The sequence below is a fragment of the Nyctereutes procyonoides genome, unplaced genomic scaffold (genome assembly GCF_905146905.1).
Source record: "Nyctereutes procyonoides isolate TBG_1078 unplaced genomic scaffold, NYPRO_anot_genome, whole genome shotgun sequence".
Classification (NCBI taxonomy): domain Eukaryota; kingdom Metazoa; phylum Chordata; class Mammalia; order Carnivora; family Canidae; genus Nyctereutes; species Nyctereutes procyonoides.
This window is the reverse complement of record NW_026575051.1, coordinates 5,642,894-5,661,466: the sequence shown is the minus strand read 5'-3', so window position 1 is coordinate 5,661,466 and position 18,573 is coordinate 5,642,894.

The following is an 18,573-nucleotide window of genomic DNA, read 5'->3' as shown; positions in this document are numbered from 1 at the left end:
CGGGACCCGGGGTCACGCCCTGAGCTGAAGGCGGAGGCTCAACCGCTGAGCCACCCAGGTGCCCCCTGCACACCCACCTTTAGCAAATAACAGTAAAAGGAACTTCCTGAAGAATTAGCTTAAACCCTGGGCCCCCCAAACAAAATGCCTGGAAGCGCACCTCCAGCCTTTCTCATCCACCCGGCTTCTGCGGTTGGTGCCTTGAGGAGTGGGGGAGCTCGGGTCCTTAGACCACTCACCCCTTCCTTTGTTTTGCACTTCCCCTAGGAACAAGGATAATTAACTACCGGGAGGGAAATCGCTCAGCCGGGCTCGGGGTAAACGGCGAAGATCTCCCTCTCTGCAACACAGTTAAGCTGGAAAGTTTTGTGTCCTGAAACCTACTCCCCCATCCTCTTTCAGTGCTGTCTGACGTATTGCTAAAATTTTCGTCTCTCAAGAAACATAAAAATAATAATACCTTGTATTTTCAGTCACAAGGTGAAAGATATGCCATTTATTTACATAATGCTCCCAGATATTTTCTTTTGAAACCTTATCTCCTAGTGTGGCTCTAAAAGATTTATCTGTGTGTGGGGGGGGGGGGTGAATAAAAAGGTGTAATCGCTCTGAGCGTCAGTTTTCTCACTGGAAAATAGGAATTTCATAAGACTGGGAAAAAGGGGGATGCCTGGGTGGCTCAGCAGTTGGGCACCCGCCTTTCGGCCCAGGGCGCGACCCTGGAGTCCCGAGTCGAGTCCGGATCGAGTCCCGGATCGAGTGCCACGTCGGGCTCCCTCCATGAAGTCCGCTTCTCCCTCTGCCTGTGTCTCTCATGAATAAATAAGATCTAAAAAAAAAAAAAAAAAAAAAAAAAAAAAAGACAAAGAAAGAGAGGGAATGGGAACTATTCTTGAGCCAAGATCTGTGCTGGCTTTACCTGGGGTTTTTTCCCCAGGTGAGGGGGGATTTTAGCAAACGCTTTCTCTTCTTACGTTTTTTTTTTCCTTCTGTAAATGTGTTTCCCTTCTGGCTCGTGTATATTGCCTTGATTTGATCCCCTCCTCTGTGTAAGCTTTTCTCTTCTTTTAAATTTTATTTCCTGGGGCTCCTGGGTGCCTCAGTTGGTTAAGTGTCTGCCTTAGGCTGGGTCATGATCCCAGGGTCCTGGGATTTAAAGATTTTATTTATTTATTATGTATTCATGAGAGAGAGGCAGAGACATAGGCAGAAGGAGAAGCAGGGTAGAGCTCCTCACAGGGAGCTGGATGCAGGACTTGATGTGGGACTTGATCCAGGTCCCCAGGATCAGGCCCCGAGCCCAAGGCAGCGGCTCAACAACCGAGCCCCCCGGGGCATCTTGCCAGTCTGGCTTCCTGCTCTGGGAGAGCCCCTTCTCTCTCTCCTTGTGCTGCTCGCCCTGCTTGTGCTGTCAATTAAGTAAATAAAATTTTTTAAATAATAAAAATAAATAAATTTTATCTTCTTCTGTCAAAGCAGAGGCTTTGAAGTCAGATGATCCTGGATTTGGACTACCACAGTCCCTCTACTTAATACTAAAGTGTCTTGAGAAAAATCTCCTAAACTGTCTCAGAATTATTTTCTTTGGTAAAATGGGATAATAATACTAGCCTTGCAGGGTCATTATGTGTTGTCTCCTCCAACAGGAACTTCAGCTTTTCTCTATGGTGGTCACTCCTGCCTCCTTGGGGCCTAGAAACAAATCTGGCATACATCACGGAAACATATTTGTTTAATTATTTAATGACTTAAAAAAAAGTATGTATGTAAATCACCTCACAATCTCTATTCAAAAAATGCTGCTTTCAAAGAGTATCCTATTCTTCCCCACCATTTTTCCTGTTTTTTAGTTTGTATGTATAACGTTAATTCATAGCATGCCTCTTTCAATGGAGCACTCTTTTTTTTTTTTTTTTTTAAAGATTTTATTTATTTATTTATTCATGAGAGACACACAGAGAGAGGCAGAGACACAGGCAGAGGGAGAAGCAGGCTCCATGCAGGGAGCCCGACGTGGGACTCGATCCCGGGACTCCAGAATCACGCCCCCGGCCAAAGGCAGGCGCTAAACCACTGAGCCACCCAGGGATCCCCTCAATGGAGCACTCTTTTTTTTTTCAATGGAGCACTCTTAATCCCTTCAAGTATATTCCAGAATACATTTTGAACCTCCTATGGCCATCCACACATACTTTCCATCTTCTGGTAATAGCATGCAAAATGAATTATCCATTTAAATTATGGATTATTTTAATGTTGCTTTAAATTTATTCAATCACCAACCACTCTTGTCTAGACCCTAGAATGACAGGAAGCTTCAAAAGACCATATCAGTATTTCTTGGTAGAGACAGGGAATGGGGAATCCTGTGTTGTAGTAAACATGTCTTGATTTCCTTTGAAGAACTACCTTTCTCATAGTAGACCATGGTATTGATTCAGGTGTGGCTGATTTAATTAAAACATTCCAGTTCTTAGCACCCACTGCACCCCAATTAGTTCAGGAACGGATGAACAATTCAATCATACCAGTCAGCTGCTAATGATAACCCTGCTACTAGGTCAACCAGAGGTGTGCTCCTTTCCTCTTGACTGGTGGGTTTGTGAGCCAGGACAACCAACCTGTTTCCAGGACGGAAGACGCAGCCTGCAGTGGATCCAATTTAAAGGAAGGGAGAGAACTGAAAGGGAATAAAGAGCCCTGGAACTCTTATTTAAGAAGCCCTGAACCCAATTCCACTTCCGGAATTCCCTAACATACATTCCCTAATGCTTCACCCAATTTGCCTAAGCCACTGGAGTCTTTTTTTTTTTTCTTGTCACTTGCAAACAGAAAGATTCCAAATACGGAAATGACTAACAGACTTCTCAGTATCTCAAGTTGAGAATCAAGGCACTGAGTTTTCTTCTGATTCTAAAATTCACTCCTTACTAATTCACTACTTTTTTTTTTTAGGAAAAAAATTACTGATGGCCAGGCATTAATATCTGAGTTTTTGTTTTGTTTTGTTTTGGGGTTTTTTGGGGTGGTTTTTTTTTTGTGCAGGCATTAATATCTATGTATAAGAATGGTTACTTTTTAAAAAAATATTTTTTAAGATTTTATTTATTTATTCATGAGAGACACACACAGAGGCAGAGACACAGGCAGAGGGAGAAGCAGGCCCCATGCAGGGAGCCTGATGTGGGACTCGATCCTGGGTCTCTAGGATCACACCCTGGGCTGAAAGTGGCACTAAACCACTGAACCACCAGAGCTGCCCTAAGAATGGATACTTTAGGGGCACCTGGTAGCTCAGTGGTTGAGCATCTGCCTTTGGCTCAGGTAGTGATCCTGGAGTCCTAGGATCAAGTTCTGGATCAGACTCCCCGCAGGGAGCTTGCTTCTCCCTCTGCCTATGTCTCTGCCTCTCTCTGTGTCTCTCATGAACAAATAAATAAAATCTTAAAAAAAATGTATACTTTAAATATTATGATTGACTTCCAGTATAAAGGAAAATCATCAGAGCATGGGCCATAACAATAGTTCATTAGCTACTTGGTTCAGTGACTGTCCTGGCAGGACTAGCAGATGGCACATTAAACAAAGAGTTAACTGAAGAGATAATTATTTACAGGGCTAAGGAAACCCACTTGGGAAGAGGTTACTCCCAGTGGCAGCTCTTAGATCCAACGAAGCAAGGAAGGGAGCAGAATTACAAGAAGCAGCCAGATGCTATGGCTGTGAATAGAGGCCACTATGGCCTTAGGTAGAGGAAGTGTAGCAGCCCAATTTGTGGGGGAGCTGGGAGGAGAGGACAGATGGTTAGAAGTGGAGTAACTGGACTAGTCTCTTCCCATAGATTGGTCTTTTAACAGTGACTTCTATTGCCCAAAAGCCATCAGGAAACCTAAGGGCAAGAGAGCTGAGTGATGCAAGCTTAGAGGTCAAAATCAGCCTCATGGGGACAGAGCAGATCAGAGAAAAACCAGAAAACTGAGTCAGGACCGTGTTGTCCAATTCAGCAGCCACTGGACACAAATAGCTATTTGAGTTCCAATTAACACGTGCTGTTACTGTAAAATACATGCTAGATTCCAGACAGTATATTAAAAAACAAAAAATATCTCATTTTTATATTGATGATATGTTGAAATGATAATTTTTTCATGTATTGGGTTAAAAACATGATATTATTGGGGATCCCTGGGTGGCTCAGCAGTTTGGCACCTGCCTTTGGCGCAGGGATCCTGGAGTCCCAGGATTGAGTCCTGTGTCAGGCTCCAGGCATGGAGCCTGCTTCTCCCTCTGCCCCCTCCCCCTCTGTCTATCATAAATAAATCTTTAAAAAAAAACAACAGGATATTATTAAAATTAACTTCATCTCTTTATACTTTTTAACTGGGCCTACCAGCACATTTAAAATTACATTTTTAGGAGTGCCTGGATGCCTCAGAAGGTTAAGTGTCTGCCTTTGCCTCGGGGATCATGATCCCAGAGTCCTGGGATCAAGGGCTGCATCCAGCTCCCTGCTCAGCAGGGAGTCTGCTTCTCCCTCTGCCTATGTCTCTGCCTTTTTCCTGTGTCTCTCATGAATAAATAAATAAAATCTTAAAAAAAATGAAAGTAGTGTTTCTGGGAATTATGTCATTTTAAGCTTATTTTTTTAAAAAATATATTATTTATTTATTTGAGAAGAGAGCGAACCTGTGAGCATACTGGCAGAGGGAGAGGAAGAAGCAGACTCCCTGCTGAACAGGGAGCTCAATGCAGAAATTGATCACAGGACCCCGAAATCATGACCTAAGCCAAAGGCTGACACTTAACTAAGTGGGCCACCCAGGAGCCCCTTAAGCTTCTTTTTTTTTAACCTAATTGTTTTGATAGCTTGATAACTTTTCCATGCTTTTTTCTAATGTAATTCCCTGAAACAGTTTTTTTTTTTGGATCATATTACATATCTAACAATCACTCATTCATTCAAAAAGCATTTATTAGGGACGCCTGGGTGGCTCAACAGTTAAGAGTCTGGCTTCAGCTCAGCACATGATCCTGGAGTCCCCGGATCAAGTCCCACATCAGGCTCCCTGCATGGAGCCTGCTTCTCCCTCTGCCTGTGTCTCTGCCTCTCTCTGTGTGTGTCTCTTATGAATAAATAAATAAAATATTTTTAAAAGGCATTTATTAGGTAACTTCTATTTTCTAAACACTGAGATGGATTCAGATGAAATAATAATAATTCCAAACAGAGCCTCAGACTGCTGCCATCATTGGGCTAAGTTCTAATATAGGGGGAATTACAGAAAGAATGACACAAGCAGTTTGTAAAATTATTTATGTCGAAAATGGTTTGGGGAAGGAAAAGATTCCTTAAGAATATATTATAAGATGGACACCTGGGTGGCTGAATCCATTTAGTGCCTGACTCTTGATTTCAGTTTGGGTCATGATCCCAGGATTGTGAGATCAAGGACATGTTGGGTTCCATGCTCAGCGTGGAGTCTGTTTGAGATTCTCTCTCTCCCTCTTCTCCTTCCTCTGCTTGTTCTCTCTCTCTCCAGTAAATAAATAAATAAATAAATTTTTTTAAGTTTTTTTTTTTCTAAGATTTTATTTAATTGAGAGAGAGAGAGAGCATGAGCAGGCAGAGGGGCAGAGGAAGAAGTAGGCTCCCTGCTGAGCAGAGACACACACACACACACACACACACACACACACACACACACACTCCCCCCCCCCCTCAGGGCTTGATCCCATCATGACCTGAGCTGAAGGCAGATGCTTAACCATCTGAGCCACCCAGGTGCCCTAAGTAAAATCTTAAAAAAAAAAAAAAAAAAGAGGAAGAAGAAGAACATATCATAGGAGAGAAAAAGAATACATCATAGGAGAGATTGGCCTGATTAAATAAACCAAAGAAGGCTTCCCAAAGAAGTTATGATTGAGCAAAAGCAGGAAGGCACAATCTGTAAGAAGAATGAAAGAATGTTCCTGGAAGAGGGTACAGAATGTATAAAGTTCCTGTAGAAAGTTAAAGTTAAAAAGATAAATCCAGTATGCTGCAGCACAAAGTGAGGAATATATTTGAAATCTAGTTAGTATGTAAAATGTTCATTTTACACATGTATTTACTCATATATATACAAGTATTTACCAAGTGCCTATTAAGTGCTTTCAAAGAAGCAAGGTAAGGGCACCTGGGTGGCTCAGTCGGTTAAGCATCTCCCATCCACTCAGGTCATGATCCCAGACTCCCGGGATGGAGTCCTGCATCAGGCTCCATGCTCAGTGGGGAGTCTGCTTTTCCCTTTCCCACTACTCCTCTCCCTTGCTCATGTTCTTTTGCACACAGGCTCTCTCTCTCAAATAAATAAATAAAAATCTTAAAAAAAAAAGGCAAAGTAAATCAGTCACAAATATTATGCAGCCATAGGAAAGGAGTTCATGCCATTTGTGACAACTTGATTGGACCTAGACAGTATTATGTATGTTAAGTGAAATAAGTCAGACTGAGAAAGTCAAATAGTACATGATCTCACTTATGTGTGGAATCTAAAACAAACAAACTCAAATGAATAAACAAAAAGCAAAATCAGACCTGTAAAAAAAAAAAAAAAAATCAGACCTGTAAGTACAGAGAATGAACTGGTAGTTGCCAAAAGGGAAGGAGGTGAGGAAATGGGTGAAATGGGTGAATGAGAGTTGGAGATATAGGTTTCCAGTTATGGAATGAGTAAGTCATGGGAATAAAAAGCACAGCATAAGGAATATAGTCAATGATATTGTAATAGCATATGGTGGCAGATGGTAGCTACAGTTGGAGGTGAACATAGCATAATGTGTAAGCTTGTGGAATCACTATAATGTATACCTGAAACTAATGTAATATTGTGTGTCAACTATACTCATATAAAATTTTTTTTAGAAAGATCAGTTGCATTCATTCAGTCTATCAAATTAATTGAGTACTTGTGCTTCTCTCTGGTGGGCTAAGAGCTGCTATAATGCTATGTTAGAAGTATATGCACCAGAAATAAAAAAGAAGTATGTGTACCCTGGAGACTTTCCCTTCCTCTACATAGAAGATTCCAGATGACAACAGACTTTTTATTTTTGAAGAAGAGAGGGGCTCTTGTGCCTGGAAAAGAATAATGATCGATTCTGGTGTTTTGTTTAATATTAAATTATTAAGTTTCAAATTCTTGAATCCAGTTTTTTAATATTGTTAAGCTAAAAACTCCCAATCATTGTTATTTTATTTTCTAAAAATCTAATGCTTCTTAATAAGATCAATAAAATCTTAAAAAAGAGAGAGAAGGTAATAAAATAATAAATTAATCAGAATTTCCCTAAGCAACCTTATTTACACACTTGACTGATTTAATTCCTTTAAATATATCCAGCAACATTTGTACATTTAATACGCTTAATTTTCTGAAACATTGCAAAGATCTATCACAGCAGACTGATAATTCTCACAAGCAAATCTCTGGTGTTCATGGATTGGAAAGCTTAATATAATTAAGATGGAAATATTACCCAAAGCAACCTATGGATGCAATGTAATCCCCATCAAAATTCCAAAGACCTTTTTTTTGCAGAAATGAATAAGCCAATCCTCAAATTCATATGAATTTGTAAGAGGCCCAAATAAACAAAAATAATATTAAAACATAAGAACAGATTTGGAGGACTCATACTTCCTAATTCCAGAACTTACTACAAAGCTATAGTACTCAATGGATTGTAACATTAGACCAAAGATAGACCTATAGACCAATGGAATAGAGTTGAAAGTCTGGAAATAAACCCATACATTTACAACCAACTGATTTTTCACAAGGGCCAAGAGTATTCAATGAAGAAAGAATAGTCTCCTCAACAAATCATGTTGTAACAACTGGATATCCACAAGTAAAAATAAATAAATAAATAATGAAGTTGAAATCCTTCCTCATACTATATAGAAAAGAATTAACTGCAAATGCATCAGTGACCTGAGTATTAGATTCCAAACCATAAAACTCTTATACAAAAACATGAGGGTAAATCTTTATGACCTAGGATTTGGCAATGGATTCCTAGATAAGACACCAAAAGGACTAGCAACAAAAGAAAAAAACAGTTAAATTGAACTTCATCAAGATTAAAAATGTTTGTGCATTAAAGGACATTATTTAAAAAATGAAAAGGCAGCTGCTATGTAATAAAGAATTTATCTAGTCAGTGTCCCAGTTTCCTGACATTGAGCTTCTAAAACCCTTGGAATTTCCTGAGCAACCACATGATTAGAGAATTGGTACTTTGAGCCAACCTTACCCCTGGGAAGAGGGGAGTGTGGGTGGAGGCTGGCAGTGGAGCCAATCATGTAGCCAGTGGTTTAATGAATTAAACCCATATAATCAAACTTCCATTAAAAACTCTAGACTGGGATGCCTGGGTGGCTCAGCAGTTAGTGTCTGCCTTCGGTTCAGGGTGTGATCCTGGAATCCCAGGCTTGGGATCAAGTCCTACATGGGGCTCCCAGCATAGAGCCTGCTTCTCCCTCTGCCTGTGCCTCTGCCCCCCTCTCTCTGTGTGTCTCCCATAAATAAGTAAATAAAATCTTTAAAAACAAAACAAAACAAAACACCTCTAGACTGAAGCTTAATGGAGCTTCCTGATTGGTAAATATATTTATGTGCTTGAAAAGTGATGCACTCTGACTATGAGGAGAGAGCACAGCTCTGTGTTGGGGACCCTTCCCCTTTATATCTCCCTATTTGGCTCTTACTGACCTACATCTTTTTATTTATTTATTGTTTTAAGGAATCTCTAGACCCAATGTGGGGCTTGAACTCAGGACCCTGAGATCAAGAGTAACATGCTTTATTGACTGAGCCAACTGGGCATCCCATTACCTATATTCTTTATAATAAAAATGGAACTGCAACTATAGTGGTTTCTTGAATTCTGTGTCATTCTTGTGAATTATCAAATGTAGGGATCATGGAAACCACTACATTTGTAGCCACGTGTTCATGAGTGTAGGTGGCCTGGAGACCTCCAGATACTGAGGCTGGTGTCTGAAGTAGAAACAATATTGGTGGAAACCATGCCTTTAAACCTCTAGTTTCTGGGACACTAGGGTTGCTCAGTGGTTAAGCGTCTGGCTTTGGCTCAGGGCCTGATCCCAGAGTGCTGGGATTGAGTCCTGAATCGGGCTCCTTGCATGAAGCCTGCTTCTCCCCCTGCCTATGTCTCTGCCTTTCTCTCTGTGTCTCTCATGAATAAATAAATAAAAATTTTAAAAATAAATAAACCTCTAGTTTCTGATGCTAACTCTGAGTGTTAAATATCAAACTGAATTGTAGTACACCAGTTAGTGTTGCAACAGTTGGAGTTGAAATGGAGTAACACCATTGTACAATCCCATTGATATTGAAATATTCAGGGATCCCTGGGTGGCGCAGCGGTTTGGCGCCTGCCTTTGGCCCAGGGCACGATCCTGGAGACCTAGGATCAAATCCCACATCGGGCTCCCGGTGCATGGAGCCTGCTTGTGTCTCTGCCTCTCTCTCTCTCTCTCTGTGACTATCATAAATAAATAAAAAAAAAAAAAAATTTAAAAAAAAAAAAAAGAAATATTCAGAACGAGTAAATTCAGACATAGAATGCAGATTGGGGATTGTCAGGGATGAGTGGGGAGCAGATTCTAATGGGTGCTGGTTTTCTTTTAGGGATGATGAAAACATTTTGGAACTAGGTAGAGGTGGTGGTTGTACAACACTGCAAATATACTGATACTGAATTGTTCACTTTAACATGGTTAATTTTGTGTTATGTAAATTTCACATCAATTTCTTTAATTTTTTTTATTCTTTAAGATTTTTATTTATATATTCATGAGAGACACAGAGAGAGAGTCAGACAGAGGCAAAGGGAGAAGCAGGCTCCCTGTGGGGAGCCCAATGCGGGACTTGATCCCAGGATCCTGGGATCACAACCTGAGCTGAAGGCAGACACTCGACCACTGAGCCACCCAGGCACCCCTTCCATTCAATTTTTAAAAAGATGAAAGAAGAAAATTGACAAACAAAAGTACTCTAAACCTCTAAACAAGTCTTTTTTTTTTAAATCTCTAAGTCTTATAAACCTAATATAATAGGCTGAATATTTGTGTTCCACCCCCACCAAATTCTTATATTGAAATGCTAATCCCAGTGCAATTGTATTTAGGAGGTAATTAGGTCATGAGGGTGGAGTCCTCAGGAATGGGATCAGTGCCCTTATAAGAAGAGACTAAAGGACCTATCTAGCCCTCTTTTTTTTTTGTTGTTGTTTTATTTGTTTTTATTGAAGTTCAATTTATCTAGAGTTCTTTTAGCCATATGAAGACAAATGGAGAAGCAGGTGGGTTGTAACCCAAAGAGGACTCTCACCAGAACCTGACCATGCTGGCATCCTGATCCTGGATTTCTAGCCTCCAGAACTGTGAGAAGTAAATTTATATTTTTATAAACCACCTAGTCTATGGTACTTTGTTAGCACAGCCCAAGCTAGGACATTTAATAAATTTAATAAATTAATAGATCAAAATAAAATATAATATATATATTATATATATATATATATAAATAAAATAAATAAATAAAAAATAAAAAATAAAATAAGTCAAGTCTATAAATATGAAACTTCAGGGTTTTTATTCTGGTCCAGATTGTGGGATCTGAATAAATATTTGATGACATTAAGGAATTACAATTAATCTTTATTTTTAAATTTAATTTTACCTTTACATATTTTACTTGTTTATTTGACAGAGAGAGTGAGAGAGCACAGCTGGGGGAACCGGAGAGGGAGAAGCAGGCTCCTCACTGAGCAGGGAGCCCGATGTGGAGCTCCATCCCAGGACTCTGGGATCATGACCTGAGCCAAAGGCAGCTGCTTAACCAACTGAGCCACCCAGGCACCCCTCCAATTAATCTTTAAAGAATTATAACAATACTATGCTTATGATTTTTAAAGTCCCTATCTTTTAAAGGTACATGCTGAGATACACAGCAAATGATAAACGATGTTCTAGATTTGCTTCAACATAATACAGGGATGGGGCAGCCCGAGTGGCTCAGTGGTTTAGCGCCACCTTTGGCCCAGGGTGTGATCCTGGAGACCTGGGATGGAGTCCCACGTCGGGCTTCCTGCATGGAGCCTGCTTCTCCCTCTGCCTGTGTCTCTGCCTCTTTCTCTCTGTGTGTCTCTCATGAATAAATAAATAAAATAATAAAAAAATAATAATACAGGGATGGAGGCACATATAAAGCAAGCTGAGAATGGCTAGCTGAAGCTGGATAGTGGATACTGGGTTCAGTCTACTTTTGTTATGTTTGATATTTTCTATTATAAAGAAAAAAAAGGAGAGAAGCCGTATGAGAAGAGTGGGAAGAAAAATAAATAATTATCCTGCTGCTGATAGTGTAGCATTTTATAGATTATGGCATATTTACATGCAGTCATTCAGAAGAGACAGGTGAGCTCCCAACTTTTTCTTAAACCCTTTCCCTGCCAGCCACAAGAGCCCTGCCAGTCTCAAGACCAAGCCAGCCTGACACATAGAAGACAATAAATGTTCATCAGAAATGAGTAAAAAAGCTCTCCTTCCCAGCACTGCCCACACTTACCCACAGGCTCTACAGTGATCAGCCCTCTCAAGCTTGGCCTTAAAGCAAAGACAGACTGTAAGGTAGGGACCCCTAACAATACCACCTCTTGGTCCTGTTCTCTTTCTGGCCTATCAAAACATGATTGCTTCCAACTGCTTGCCACATATTTTAGAATTTAAATTACATGTATATCTAGCTGAGGCTTTATTCTCTAGGCAAAGATCTGTAACTTCTTTTATGAGTATTTTTTTAATAATATTTTATTTATTTATTCATGACAGACATAGAGAGAGAGAGAGAGAGGCAGAGACACAGGCAGAGAGAGAAGCAGGCCCCATGCAGGGAGCCTGACATGGGACTGGACCCCGGTCTCCAGGATCCCATCCTGGGCCAAAGGCGGCGCTAAACTGCTGAGCCACCAGGGCTGCCCTGTTTTTGTTTTAAAGTTTAAGGAACAGGGCCAGAAAATGAGGGCTGTTCATTCTAGGTTATAGTTGATAGTTCTATTCAAGTCATATTTCCTCTCATTCACCATTCTGTGTCTGGAGGAGGTTAAATCCTCTCAAAGCCTGTCACAGAATCAAAAAGTATGGGAAACACTGAGTTTCAGGCTTTCAGACTCTCATTTTAAGTTGGTTCATAGTTTCCAATAATCATCAGTTAAGGCTCCGATTTCTCCTACTTTGTGGTGTCACATGACCATGGAAGTGTGGGAGTGAGCCAGGAGCTAATTTGAGTAATTCCACTTTCCTGACACTGCCTACCCACCACATACCTTTCTCTACACATAGCAACTTCCTATCCCTAATCCAGCACATGCACTAATCTTTCACCTTGGTTTTCTCTGGAATTTATCTGGCTTATGAAATATAATTGTACACTTGAAACAAATGGATACAGAAGGGTTAAGTCACTTGCCTGAGGTCACACAGCTTGTAAGGGATGGAGATGGGATTCCAACCTCAGGTCAGGCTCTGGAGCCTGATGATTATCTGAGGAGTGCAAATTATGGCCATTTGGAAAGGCTGCCTTTGACATATCTGGGTGTGTGTGTTTGTTTTTTCAGCTCCAAGGAACAACATGTTACATGAACACATGTCCTTCGCTGCTGTGCCAGCCCCCTCTGACAGCTCAGTTCCTGAGCCTCCTTTCCTAATTTCAACTCCACCCTCTACCCTCCCTGGGTGGTGCCTGAACGTCAATGCCTGCCTCAGTATATTGCCTTATTTGGTTCTCAGACCCACAGAGAGGTCTGGAAAAGGATCCAGGCCTGAATAAAAGGATTGCTTATGCAGCTAGGAGATGAGAAATCTATTTTACGGACCCTGCTTAGTGCTCAGGAAATCACAAATAATAGGGAAATGAGTTTGCTCAAAAGCAACTACAAGGGCAGCCTGGGTGGCTCAGTGGTTTAGTGCTGCCTTCAGCCCAGGGCGGGATCCTGGAGATCCAGGATCGGGTCCCATGTCCGGCTCCCTGCATGGAGCCTGCTTCTCCCTCTGTCTGTGTCTCTGCCTCTCTCTCTCTCTCTCTCTCTCATAAATAAATAAATAAAATCTTTAAAAAAAAAAAAGGCAACTACAAGCAAGCAACTGAAGAGGGCCAGTAGAGGTATTGAGATGTCACAATTTCTAATGTGTGCATAATTCTGTGTTTGGAAAGAGATTTTTCATTTTTTTCAGCTCCTCATGGCTGTCTTTTTCCCCTTCTTTTCTGAGCTTCTAGGGTCTACACACCAATCTCTAGTTTATAGCCAAGGAAATTCACAGGCCTAGAAAGTGCAAAAAATTTTAGGTAGCTGGTACCATAACTGTCGTCATAATTTAGCATATGCTTACGTGTAGCTCTTAAACAGCCTTTTTAAAGTGGGTTTAGAGGGTCTCTCTCTCTCTCTCTCTTTCTCCCATTCTCATTATTTTGGGGGCACCTGGGTGACTCAGTAGGTTGGGCATTCAACTCTTGACTCTTGTTTTTTGCTTAGGTCATGATCTCGGGGTCTCGTGAGATCAAGCACCATGTTGGGCTGTGTGCTCAGTGGAGAGACTACTTGGGCTTCTCTCTCTCACTCTGCCGCTCCTCTGCCTCTTTCTCAAATAAATAAATCTTTAAAATTTTTTTTTCATTTTTAAGTAATCTCTATACCCAACTTAGGGCTCAAACTCACAACTCAGATCTAGAGTCACATAGTGTCACCCATTGAACCAGCCAGGCACCCCGCCCACTCATTTCATCCTTGAAATTCGCTGAGGTAGATGTTTTCATTATCTCCATTTTATGGATGAAAAGACTGAAACACAAAAAGTTACATTGTTTACCTAAGGCAAGGCCCTAGAGCTCAGAATTACCAGAGCCAGGTTTGACCTCTGAGTCAGGATACTAGCCACAGGCCCACCCTGCCTCTGACCCTCTGAGTATCTGGAATCCTCATTCTATCTAATCCATCATAGATTGATTCCATTCCTCCTGCATCTCTGTCTTTTCTCTCTTAGTTTTATAAGTTTCCAAGCATCTGGCTCCTCATTCTCAGTGCCCTTCAGAGTGCTTCTTCTACTGCCTGCTAAATCAGGGAGCCCTCATGGTTTCCTCTCAGTCTCTGTGGGGCACTCCAATCAGATGGGGGAACCACCAAATGTGGGGTGTGTGCAGTGAAGGAATTCACCCAAGGCAAGATAATCTTTTCTTTTTTTTTAAGGATTTTATTTATTTATTCATGAAAGACACAGAGAAAGAAAGAGAGAAAGGCAGAGACATAGGCAGAGAGAGAAGCAGGCTCCATGCAGGGAGCCTGACATGGGACTCAATCCCGGGACTCCAGGATCTCACCCTGGGCCGAAGGCAGATGCTCAACCACTGAGCCACCCAGGCATCCCTACCCAAGGCAAAATAAAGGGAGCAGCAGGCAGGACAGCAAAGGAGAGATTGCCTGCTCTGAGGCAGTGGTGGGGGGGCCACAGTTATAGGACAGAGTGAGGAAGTATGACAACAAATGGAATTTTCCCTTTTTTGGTAACCTTAGGAACTGTGCCTGGTTGTAATTAGTCAGTTAGGGCCTATGGGTGATTTGAGGTGGGTTACCTAATGGGCCTGTTTGCAGTAAGCCCAGTGGGCACAATGGGTCCTTTTACCTTGTTCAGATTTCCAGTGCTCAAATTTGTTGACCAAAAGTGGCCTTTATAATCTCTTCCTGGCTCTCTGTATGTCAAGCTCCAGGAGGGAGCTTGTCTAGTTTCAGGACCCAAGTTCTTTGCTTTATCATTGGTGGGGTACTTATTCCTTCATGCTTAAAACACATCAAGAGGAGATCCCTGGGTGGCTCAGCAGTTTGGCACCTGCCTTCAGCCAGGGTGTGATCCTGGAGTCCCTGGATTGATTTCTGCATCAGGCTCCCTGCATGGAGCCTGCTTCTGCCTCTGTTTGTGTCTTTGCCTCTCTCTTTCTCTCTCTCAGTGTCTCTCATAAATGAATAAATAAAATCTTAAAAAAAAGAAAACACACACACATCGAGAGACGCCTGGCTGGCTCAATCAGTGGAGCATGTGACTCTTGATCTCAGGATTTGGGGTTTGAGCCCCATGTTGGGCATAGAGTTTCCTTAAAAATAAAATTAAAAAAAACCCATACATCCAAATATTATACATGCCCTATGTTCCCAACATTTTTTAGATCTCCAACTCATTCTTTCCATTCTATGCCTTACATTTGAACCTCACTGCTTCCAGGTTACTCATGACCTAAGTCAAAGTCAGATGCTTTTCTGACTGAATCACCCAGGCACCATAACATCCAGGCTACTCTTGATTGACCTGGAACCTCATGCCCTTTATACCTGGCCCTGCCTGCCTACTTCCTAGTCATCTTGTCTTTCCTTTCCAGAAACAAACTGCGTACCTCTGTATTTGGTCCCCTTTGCCTGGAATTCCCTAACCAGGGTTTTTCAAACTTTTGATCCCAAAAGTAAAAAATACATTAGACAACACAACCCAGTACCCACAAGTACGTGACCCAAGGATAGGGAGCAGTGCCTACCTTAACAACACCATGTTCATATCCAAGTCAAATATGAGTGCCAGATTACAGCAGCTAGAATTCTAAACCAGTTTGTGTCCACACCCAGAGGAGTTATTCAAAATATTTAATCCTAGTTCAGTCTGGACCCTAGCTAATCAAAACAGTCCTGAGAGGGTGGCAAGAGAAGAGAATAGGGCTCAAGGTAGGTAGGAAATAAGCACGAGGGTAGGGATGGGGGTTCTCCAAGTAGTGGCTATTTATCGACAAACACAGAAGTATTTGTTTTTTTTTTTTTCGAGAGAGGGAGAGAGAGAGAGCGCGCGCGTGCGCTTGTGCTTGGATGGGGGAGGGTAGAGGGAGAGAGAATCTTAAGCAGACCTCCCCCATGCTCAGCATGGAGCCCAACATGGGGCTCCATCCCACAACCCTGAGATCATGACCTGAGCTAAAATCAAAGAGTCAGATGCTTAACCGACTGAGCCCCCCAGGTCCCCCAGTACTCAATATTTTAACAATTGTTACCTCTGTTCCAGAGCCTTCCAGCTGAAAATCAGTCCTGTCTATCCTTTTTTTTTTTTTTAAGATTTTATTTATTCAGGAGAGAGAGAGAGAGAGAGAGAGAAAGACAGGCAGAGGGAGAAGCAGGCTCCATGCAGGGAGCCCAATGTGGGACTCGATCCCGGTCTCCAGCATCACGCCCTGGGCCGAAGGCCGGCGCTGAACCACTCAGCCACCCATGAATCCCCCTGTCTGTCCTTTAACTTCTGTGTTCCTTACTGACTCCACCATCTAAACTTGTTTTCAGACTCCTGTATTTTCTGTTTCTTGCTACATTCTGTTTCATCCTTGCTTGGAAAACAGCCCAGGAGGTCACCTCTAATTAATTCTAATTTCTTTCTTTTTTTTTTTTTATAAATTAATTTTTATTGGTGTTCAATTTACCAACATACAGAATAACACCCAGTGCTCATCCGGTCAAGTGTCCCCCTCCGTGCCCGTCACCCATTCACCCCCACCCCCCGCCCTCCTCCCCTTCCACCACCCCTAGTTCATTTCCCAGAGTTAGAAGTCTTTATGTTCTGTGTCCCTTTCTGATATCTCCCACACATTTCTTCTCCCTTCCCTTATATTCCCCTTCACTATTATTCATATTCCCCAAATGAGTGAAAACATACACTGTAAAGCACTCTGCTCAGACAGAAGTCAATGAAAGGGGTTTTAACGGCAAAGGAATGTATTCCAGGCCTGTTGGGCCACGGTTTCAGGTTCTGTGCCACACTAGCAGGTTCGGGGAAGGGCAGCACAGCAGCCCGTGAGACACTTGGTAATGACCCTGCTGTAAATGAGGGAGTTCATAACAAGGAGATGAAATGTTTCTCAATAGACTCTGACCATGTTGCTAGGAAGCAGGCACCCAGTACTGGCATACTATGACAAATCTTCAAAGTACCTTAGCAACTGAGACCTTTAATTCTTTTTTTAAAAAATATTTTATTTATTTATTCATGAAAGATGGGGAGAGAAAGAGAGAGAGAGAGAGAGAGAGAGAGAGAGAGGCAGAGGGAGAAGCAGGCTCCATGCAGGGAGCCCGATCTGGGACTCGATCCTGGGTCTCCAGGATCATGCCCTGGGCTGAAGGCAGGTGCTCAACTGCTGAGCCACCTAGGGGCCCCGAGGCTTTTAATTCTAAAGGCAAAGTCATATCAGGAATTCTTGATTGCTGGCTGAGATTCAGCAACTTTTTAGTCTCAAGTTCTTTTGAGTCTCACTGTCACATCTCTCATTTTATAAAATGGGAAAAGAATAAAAAGGTTACCTGAATAAAAAAGGTGTGTGAGAAGTAAAACAACTCTTTGTTTTAAAAATTGGCGACTAGGGACACCTGGGTGGCTCAGCGGTTGAACATCTGCCTTTGGCTCAGGGCGGGATCCCAGATCTAGGGATCTAGGGATTGAGTCCCGCATCAGGCTCCCAGCAAGGAGCCAGCTTCTTCCTCTGCCTAGGTTTCTACCTCTCTCTGTCTCTCATGAATAAATAAATAAAATCTTTTTAAAAAATTGGCAACTAAAGGGAGAGAATTGAACTTTTTTTTTTCATTTGAAAAATTTATTTTACTTATTTTTACTATTTTACCAGTGTGGTAAATATTTGGGAAAGAGCTATCTTTAGATCAACCAATACACTTAAAAAAAATTTGTATTCTGGGATGTGTGGGTGGCTAAGCAGCTGGGCATCTGCCTTTGGTGCAGGGCATGATCCTGGAGTCCTGGGATCAAGTCCCACATTGGGCTCCCTGGATTGAAACTGCTTCTCTCTCTGCCTATGTCTCTGCCTCTCTCTGTGTGTCTCTCATGAATGAATGAATCAATGAATCAATGAATAAATAAATAAATAATTTGTATTCTTTTTTAAAATTTTTATTTATATCCCATTAATTCACATATAATGTATTGTTGATTGCAGAGGTAGAAATCTGTGATTCATCAGTCTTATATAATACCCAGTGCTCGGGATCCCTGGGTGGCGCAGCGGTTTGGCGCCTGCCTTTGGCCCAGGGCGCGATCCTGGAGACCCCGGATCGAATCCCACGTCGGGCTCCCGGTGCATGGAGCCTGCTTCTCCCTCTGCCTGTGTCTCTGCCTCTCTCTCTCTCTCTGTGACTATCATAAATAAATAAAAAAAAAAAATTAAAAAAAAAAATAATACCCAGTGCTCACTTCATCACATGATCTCTGTAATGTTCATCACCCAGTTATCCCATTCCCCCACCCCCTTCCCCTCCAGTGACCCTGTTTCCTATGATTAAGAGTCTTTTACGGTTTGTCTCCCTCTCTGATTTTGTCTTTTATTTTTTCCTCTCTTCCCCTAGGATCCTCTGTTTTGCTTCTTAAATTCCACATATAAGTGGGATCATATGATAATTGTCTTTCTCTGATTGACTTAT